We start from the raw sequence: 8557 nt of genomic DNA, 5'->3' as shown, positions 1-8557 counted from the left end.
TTTATTGCATTAGGAATGTACTGGGACCTAATTATTTCTGAAAGTGTATTTCTCACACCCTGTCCTGTCAATTGCAGATGCCTTGTCTACTAGCTATTGTTAGACTCAAATTCCTGAAGCAAGATATTGACAGGAAAGGACCTTAGCCTCCGGAAAGCACCGCTCCTAATAATTCAAGATGCAAACATAATGGAGTTTTGGCCATAATTTATGACATAAGTCCTCTTCTTGGTCTTTGATTCATTGTTTCCTTTCTGTAATCATGTCCAAATAGTAGAAGAACTCAGCCATTAGACTGTAAGATCCTTGAGGTACGGTAGTGTGCCTTTTACACCGACTATATGGCACCAAGTTACTAATACAGTGCTCTGTACACAGTGGACACTCAATAAATGAATATGATGATTGATGATGATGAAGATTGCATTGAATAAGCTGACACAAATTTGGAAGTATAGAATCGTAAAACAAACAATGCTAGCAAAGACAGAATTTCAAAGAATGCGAACTGGGAAGTAGCAGGGGAAAAGGGCACCTATGTGCCTAGATGCCAGTGGTAAGGAGTTTCTGTTCAATGTGGAGAAAGCTGTATGACTTACTAACTGTCCCTCCCAAACCCTCTTCTCCTCCCAACTTTTCCACATCTGTAGATGCCTCCACCATCTCCCAGTACCAGAACTCACAGCCTTGGTGTCATCCTTGACTCCTCACTATTTTTCAACTTTTCTATTCAAGCTACTGACAAATCCTGCCAGTTCTTACTCTGCAGCATTTCCCACACCCACCCATTCCTCTTAAGACTGCTAACACCTTGGCCCAAGTTCTTGGTGTAATCTGACTGGGCTATTGTATCAGCCTCCTTGTTGATCTCCCAGCCATCACCCTTCCCTCTAGCCCATCTGTACCATACACTATTGCATCTCTAATATCCTTCTTAAGTCCCCGTAATGACTTACTTTCCTTTCCCTCTGCCCCACACAAAAACACCTTACAAAAGGCTTCAAAGCTCCACCAACTCTCCCTATCTTTTATATTAACCCTTTTCATGCACTACTCTCCAGTTCACTGTCCTCATTTCTGTGAAGCCAACCTGCTAGTCACACCATGTACTTAAGTCTTCCACCTCTATTTTCTGTCATGCTGTTCCAACAGCCTGAAACTCCTTCCCTTTCTAATTTGACAGACCACTGTTCTCCCCACTTTAAAAGTCTTCCTAAAATCCTTCCTCCTCCAACAATCCTTCCCTGATGAAAACTCAGTTACCATCAACCCATCAGCCACCTATTGCACTTAAAAGAAATTAGCGTCTAATGGAGGGGAGAGGAATAATACAATTTATAAATAGGATCTGTCGCTGTTACTTGCACTTACTGGTGCAAACTTGCAAAAGGTAGAGGCTTAGATCCCAAGCCTCATGTGGGAGTACACACCACAGGAACATATACCCAGATTTATAGAGGGATAGATTTAATTCCTTACTTGCAGAATTGAGAAACAAGTGAAAGATTTTCCAATTCCAAAAAACCTATTCAAGGCCACACTCAGTCTTAGCAACAACAAATGAAAAACAAAATGATAAACAACTCTTGTTTTTCTTTGTTATAAGTAACAATCTTCTCTGCTCAAATATGTTTAATTGACCAATTTGTAGCTCTGAAATAAAAAAATACATTCTAGAAACGGTTGCCATCATTCTAAAGTATATATTTCCTATAAGATTTAAAAATTTTCCAGTACGAAATTCAAGGGGTTTATGAAATAGGGCAAGCAAACACTGTAGGTTGCATTTCTAATTAAAATCCAGAAAAGTAATAGCTTTGGACAACTTTTCAAAAATGAACAAATGTGCACCCCTTCCTTGACATTTTCTCCAGCATTGATTTGAAAACAATGAATGCATTTTATTTTGTGGAACTCAAGTACACAAATATCTAGTAATTATTTTCCATTGACATTCCCTCTATGAGAGCATATTTTCAGTATTGGAATTGGCATTTGAAATTTCAAGAGAGTCTTGTTATTGAATCTACAGATTTAATCTCATTTTTTTCTATTTATAATTTGTAAGGTAATTGGGATGATTTTAGAAAACCTACTAATTTTTATTTCACTTAAAAATGGATTCATTCTAGTTTCCTTACATAGATGTGTAATAGAAAATTATTGGTTAATTTCCTTCAAAGCATTCAACAGACCTCAGAAATTTCTAAATTGTAACTACATGAACACTTTGTTTTTGTTTTACAGGATTTTACTATTCATTGTTTTCTCCTACATGTTTTCTAAAATTTATGTCAAAAATGAATTAAATGAGAAATAAGGGGTTATAGTAAAGATGGTTTGAAAATAATCAGAGAAGTACATAACTTCTGTCACAATAGGTGTAATTCAAGAATACTGTGAAAGAGAAGAGCTGTATAGTTTGTTTCACTTATGGTTTTGGCCTTGTAAAACTTGACCTATTGTACTTCACTTGTTTCTGAAACATTCATCTGACACTCATCAGTGGTCTCTTGAACCTCCTGGGGAACCAATTTACACTGGTTAAAGAGAGTCACTAGTAAATAATTACTTTTAAATACTTTCAATTGGTTCCTTGAGAACTACTGATGAAGGACTGAAATGATCCTGTTATCTGCCTATCATCTCACATCTCTTCAACTCCAGAAAGGCCCACATGCACTTCCAATTTACTGTGTCCAAAAGCAGACTTCTCATTTTGTCTCCCAAACCACTCTTTTCTCCTAACTTTCCTATCTTTATCCATAAAAGCATCATCTTCCCTGTCCTTGAAGGCTGCAATCTTGGTGTCACATTTGAGAGTTCACTATCTAATAATAATGATGATGATGGTATTTAAATGCTTACTATGTGCCAGGCACTGTACTAAGCACTGGAGTGGGTACAAACAAATTGGGATGGACACAGTCCCTGTCCCATGAGGGGCTCACAGTCTCAATCCTCATTTTCCAGATGAAAGAACTGAGTTACGGGAAGTGAAGTGACTTGCCCAGGGTCACACAGCAGATGAATGGTGGAGTGGGGAATAGAACCCATGACCTTCTGACTCCCAGGCCAGTGGTCTATCCACTAAACAATGCTGCTTCTCCATCTTTTAGCTCTAATAAAATCAAATTGCAGATCTAGCCAATTTCCCCTCCATATTATCTAGTGAATTCCCTCACTTATTCTCCTCCTAAATAGTCACCCCTCTGGCTCATGTATAGTCATATTCATGAGAAGCAGCTTGGCTTAGTGGAAAGAGCACAGGCTTGGGAGTCAGAGAACATGGGTTCTAATCCCAGCTCTGCCACTCGTCTGCTGTATGACACTGGGCAAGCTACTTAACTTCTCTGTGCCTCAGTTACCTCATTTGTAAAATGGGGATTAAGAATGTGAGCCCTATGTAAGACAACATGATTACCTTGTATCTACCCCAGTATTTAGAACAGTGCCTGGCACATAGTAAGCACTTAAGAAATATCATAACTGCTATTCCTTCTAGACTGTAAGCCTGTTGTAGGCAGGCATTGTCTCTCTTTATTGCTGAATTGTACTTTCCAAGCTCTTAGTACGGTGCTCTGCACAAAGGAAGCTCTCAATAAATATGACTGAATGAATATTACAGTAAGACTATGCTATCAGCCTCCAATCTCCCATATTCCAATCTGTACTCTACGCTGCAGCACCGAACATCTTTTTGAAGCATCCTGTGGCACATGTTTCTCCATATCTCAAAAACTAAATTAGTTTCTCTGTCTCCCTGAGCATCAACAAACTCCTCTCTACTAACTTCAAAGCTGCCACCAGCTTGCCTACTTTATATATCAACTCTCTTTATCCCCAGCAGGCACCCTTCACTCCACCAAAGCTCACCCTCTAACTGCACCCTGCCCTCAACTGGCTAGCTTCAAGTTGCTTTTTATTACTCTTCCCCCAGTTCAGAACACATTTGTTCGCGAACCTGCCAGACCATAACCCATCTTCCAAGCCTTCCTAAAACTCCATCTCCTTCAGCTAACTTTCTCTTATTAATTCCCAATAGCCCAGGTGGAATCAACTCTACAACCACCTTTATGAATTATGCATTTCTATCCACACCTCAGCATTGTTATTGAGTTCTATCCCAAGTTGTTATGTATATTCATGAATTCACGGATGTTTACATATGTATATTCAACTGAACATTCAGTGATTTATTCTAATTTATGCATACATTTGTACTACTCCCTATCTGCTCATTGTTCCTTTTTCTACCACTATTTGTAAATATTTTGCATGTCTGCTTCTCCTGGGCAGGCAACGTGTCATTTGCTTCTATTGTATTTTCCCAAGCACTGAGAATAGTGTGTTGATCTCAGGGAATCACAGTTCATTCCAGAAGGCTCTTAGGCCCACTAAGACTGACTCATGGCACGAAAGAGTACCTGGGGGAGCATTATCCCATATTATCTGAGGGATCAGCATATCCAGGTCCTGACCTTCCCAGCAATGCACTCTAAGGGACACTTTGCTGGTGGATGGGAAGCTGAAGTTTGAAAACTATGTACTTGGCTGTATATCCATTAAGCATTTTGATACCCCAACCCCATGGGATTTATGCAAATATCCTTATGCTCTATTATTTTTCTATCTGTAATTTATTTTAATGTCTGTCTCTCCCTGTAGTCTCTAAGCTTTCTGTGTAAAGGGATCACATTTACCAACTATATTATACTGTACCCTCCAAAGCACTCAATACAGTTCTCTGCACACAGTAAGTGCTCAATAAATACCATTGATCGGTCAATTAATTAACCTTCAAATATACCAGTCAGGACTTGTTTGGATTGCAACAAGAGAAGGACATCTAAAGCTGAGAGCCACTGGTGGAAATGCCACTTCAGAGTTAAAGTCGTTGAAGGGGAACTGAAGACAGGGAACTAAGAAGAGAGGTGACTATCATAAATCAACTTTTGCTGAGATGATAGAAGATAAACAGTAGAAAATCACTACCTGGATTTTCACTCATAAGGGGCACTGATCCAGCATAGACTTAAGCAAACTGGTAGAATGAATTAAGACATCACTTTAGTGGATGAATTAGCCTCTGATTTAGGTTTCGAAGATGGACTTCTTTGAACATTTTCAATGAAATAAATAATTTTTTCTAATTTCTGCGACATTGCTTATGCCATCACCTTCTTGAAAGAGCTCATTAACTTCTGTAATGGAATACTTTTTCATCTAATATTGTTGGGGATGGCAGGTGAATTTCACAAATATTCTTACTGATTCTCATTCATATTCACTGGACATTCTGGTCAAATGCCTTCTCTGGCTAAATCACTGCCACAGAATTGAGAGATGACTCCATCGTCATCTTAAATGAAGAAAGTGAAAAAATTGAACAAAACTAGCATGAATCACCACCATTTTCCTAAGCTCCTGACCTCAGCATTATCCCTGACATCTCTCTCATTCACCCACACATTCAGTTTCACCAAATCCTATCAGTTCTACCTTCACAACATCGTTAAATTCTGTCCTTGTCTCTCAATCCAAACTGCTACAATGCTGTGATCCAAGCAGTTATCCTGTCGTGCCTTTATACTATATCAGCTTCCTCACTGACTTCCCTATCTGCTGTCTCTCCCGACTCCATTCCAAACTTCATTCTGATACCTAGATCAATTTTTTGAAAAAAAAAAGAAAAATATTCAGTGCACATATTCCTACTCCTCGAAACTTTGCAGGGTTTGCCCAAGCACCTCCACACTGAACAAAAACTCCTTACCATCAGCCTTAAAACAGTCACTCCTTTGTCCCTCCTACTTTATCTTGCTGATTTCCTACTACAGCCTAACCCACACACTCTGCTCCTCTGTGCCTCAAACTTGTCTCACTCCTGAATTTTCTCAAGCATCATACCCCATTTAGCTTCCATTCCCAAACTACCTAACCTTGATGACCAAATTGATATTCTCAACAACACCCTCTCTAATGAACTCAACTGACTCATTTTCCTATCCCTTCGTTGATCACATACTACAAACCCACAGCCCTGGATCACTTCCACACTTGTTCATGAGCCACAGAACACTGCTGACAGAAATCTAGATATCATGCCAAATTCATCCAATTTATATTTATCCTGTGTGCTTCAACTCTTCCCACACCTCTGACTGGTAAAATTATTTCTCCATCACTATTGAAACCCATGCCAGTTGACCTCACCAATTGTTCCAGATGTATAACTCCCTCCTCAAACACCTCCTTCCTCCAACTCACTCATTCCTTGCCCCTGATGATGTGGCCACCTATTTTATTGAGAAAGAAAGTTGAAGGAGACGTGATTTCAGGAGGATTTTGAAAAAGAGCCCATGGATCTTCTCATCTTCAAAACACAATGGAGATTTGTGGGCTGCTGAATCTGAGGCAGGAGGTAATTCCCAGAATGGGGAAGGCCACAGGCAAGAAGGTGGAGGTGGAAGAGATGATAATAAGACACTATAAGAAAGTTAGTTTAGGAGAGTTCAAGAGTATCCCCTGGGTGCAAAGTGAAAAGTTGATTTTGTGCCTTGAAGTCAATGTAGGAATTTCTGCATGATGAATGAGTAATTATTAGAAGTTTTGGAGGAGCAAGGAGTCATATGCTGAACTTCAGTTTAGAAAGAGTACTTCTCCCACTCTAACACTTCCTTGAAGCCTAAGCACTTAAGTATTAACAACCCCTATGGCCTTATGTACATATCTTGAATACTCCATATTACTTTTTCCTTTCTGTAATTTATTGAAATGACTTAACCTCTTAGTTGATTGATTCTATTATTCTTCCAAATGTACTACAAAGAGGAAAGGTTCTATAAATCCTAATTATTGATTAATTGATCAATTAATTGAATAGAAGAGGGTGATGAGCAGATAGCTGGAGAGTACAATAAAGTTCTTTGTTCTTTCAGTAGCATTACTCTGTGCCATGGACTGTATTAAGTGCTGGGGTAGATACAAGCAAATCAGGTAGGTTACCATCCATGTTGCAAGTGGGGCTCACAGTCTTAATCTCCATTTTACAGATGAAGTAACTGAAGCGCAGAGAAGTGAAGTGACATGCCCAAGGTCACACAGCAGAGTGGCAGGGCCAGGATCAGAAGCCAGGTCCTTTGATTCTAAGGCCTGTGTTCTTTCCATTAAGCCATGCTATTTCTCAGGTACTTAGTGTGTCTTTAGGATGGGGAGAAATGAGCACATTTTAAAGTAAAGGGGACGAGCCATCAGAGAATGAGCAGTTTAAGATGATAGGAAAGAGTGGGCACACAAGTTTTTAAGAGGTAAGAAGGGATGAAGTCAGAACCACAGGTGAAGGGGATAGATTCTGAAAGCAGGAGGTGGATCTCCTCTTGAGAGATGCCTGAGAAGTCTGAAAGCATGGATGTGTCAATGGGAGGAATCAGATGAGGTAAGAGAAATACTTTGGGAAGCCCATGCCTGATGATTTTAAGTTTGTTAACATAGCATTTGACAAGATCATCAAGGTTTGTAGAGGGTGTTGAAGATTTGGAGTAATTAGTCAAGGCAAGTAGTATTGCTGAGTGGAAGAGACGACAGAGTTAAAGATGAATTTGAAGAAGCCAAATTCAGTGTATTGCCTGGATCTCTGCCAAATGCAGAAGCACAGGAGTTAAGGAAGAGCGCTCTAGAGGTATTTGGGGTTAGGGACTGCTGTTGTGATCTTGCCAGGGGACAGGGAGAGGGATTTGTGTTTTAAGGGAAGGGCATAAAGGGTATAGATTTATGTGTCAAGAGAGGAGTAAAGTTAGGTTGGAAATCCAGTAGTGTATGATGCCTAGGAATTGGTCAAGATACTGGAAGTCTCTGTTGATTAGGAGAATAATTTGTAATATGGGGAACAACTGAGGATGACAAGGAATGTAGAGAAGTTGTGGTAAGAGAGTGGGATTTCAGTTTTCCTGAGATTAGAAAAAGATCACTGATAATGAGCTCCAGCATGTGAACAAACTGGGAGTGGATGAGCTAGGTTAGAGCTAGTGGGCTGGGAAATTGAGGACCGACAGGAATTTGGCAACTAGGAGATCCACACAGATGTTGACCTGCTCTAGAATGGGTATAGTTGAAAAGAAGGAAGTAGAAAAAGTTGTCAAAATCTCTTAGGAAAGTGGAGTCAAGGTCATAGGAGCAGAACATAACAGTAACCAGTAACTGAAATTTGTGGTATAGAGAGGTGATGTGGGATTCAAGGAAGAGGAGGAGAGGGATGGAGAGGGGTGAGACGATGTCAAATTTCCACTGATGAGGAAGATACAGGTCGACTGCTTTGTCTAACCCTGTGAGTTGAAGAGAGTGTGAGAAGGTGAGACCATCTCAGGAGAGAGCAGCAGGAAATACAGTGTCACCTGGAAATTGGCAGCTTGGTTTATGGAAGTTTGAAATGAGGTGACCATTGTAAAGCAGCAGCATAACCTATTGAAAAGAACACAGGCCCGGGAGTCAGAGGACCTGGGTCTAATCCCGACTCTGCAAATTCCTTGGTGTGTGACCTTGGGCAAGTCACTTAACC

This window comes from Tachyglossus aculeatus, chromosome 2 (genome assembly GCF_015852505.1).
Source record: "Tachyglossus aculeatus isolate mTacAcu1 chromosome 2, mTacAcu1.pri, whole genome shotgun sequence".
Lineage (NCBI taxonomy): Eukaryota > Metazoa > Chordata > Mammalia > Monotremata > Tachyglossidae > Tachyglossus > Tachyglossus aculeatus.
Note: the sequence above shows the minus strand (reverse complement) of the source record.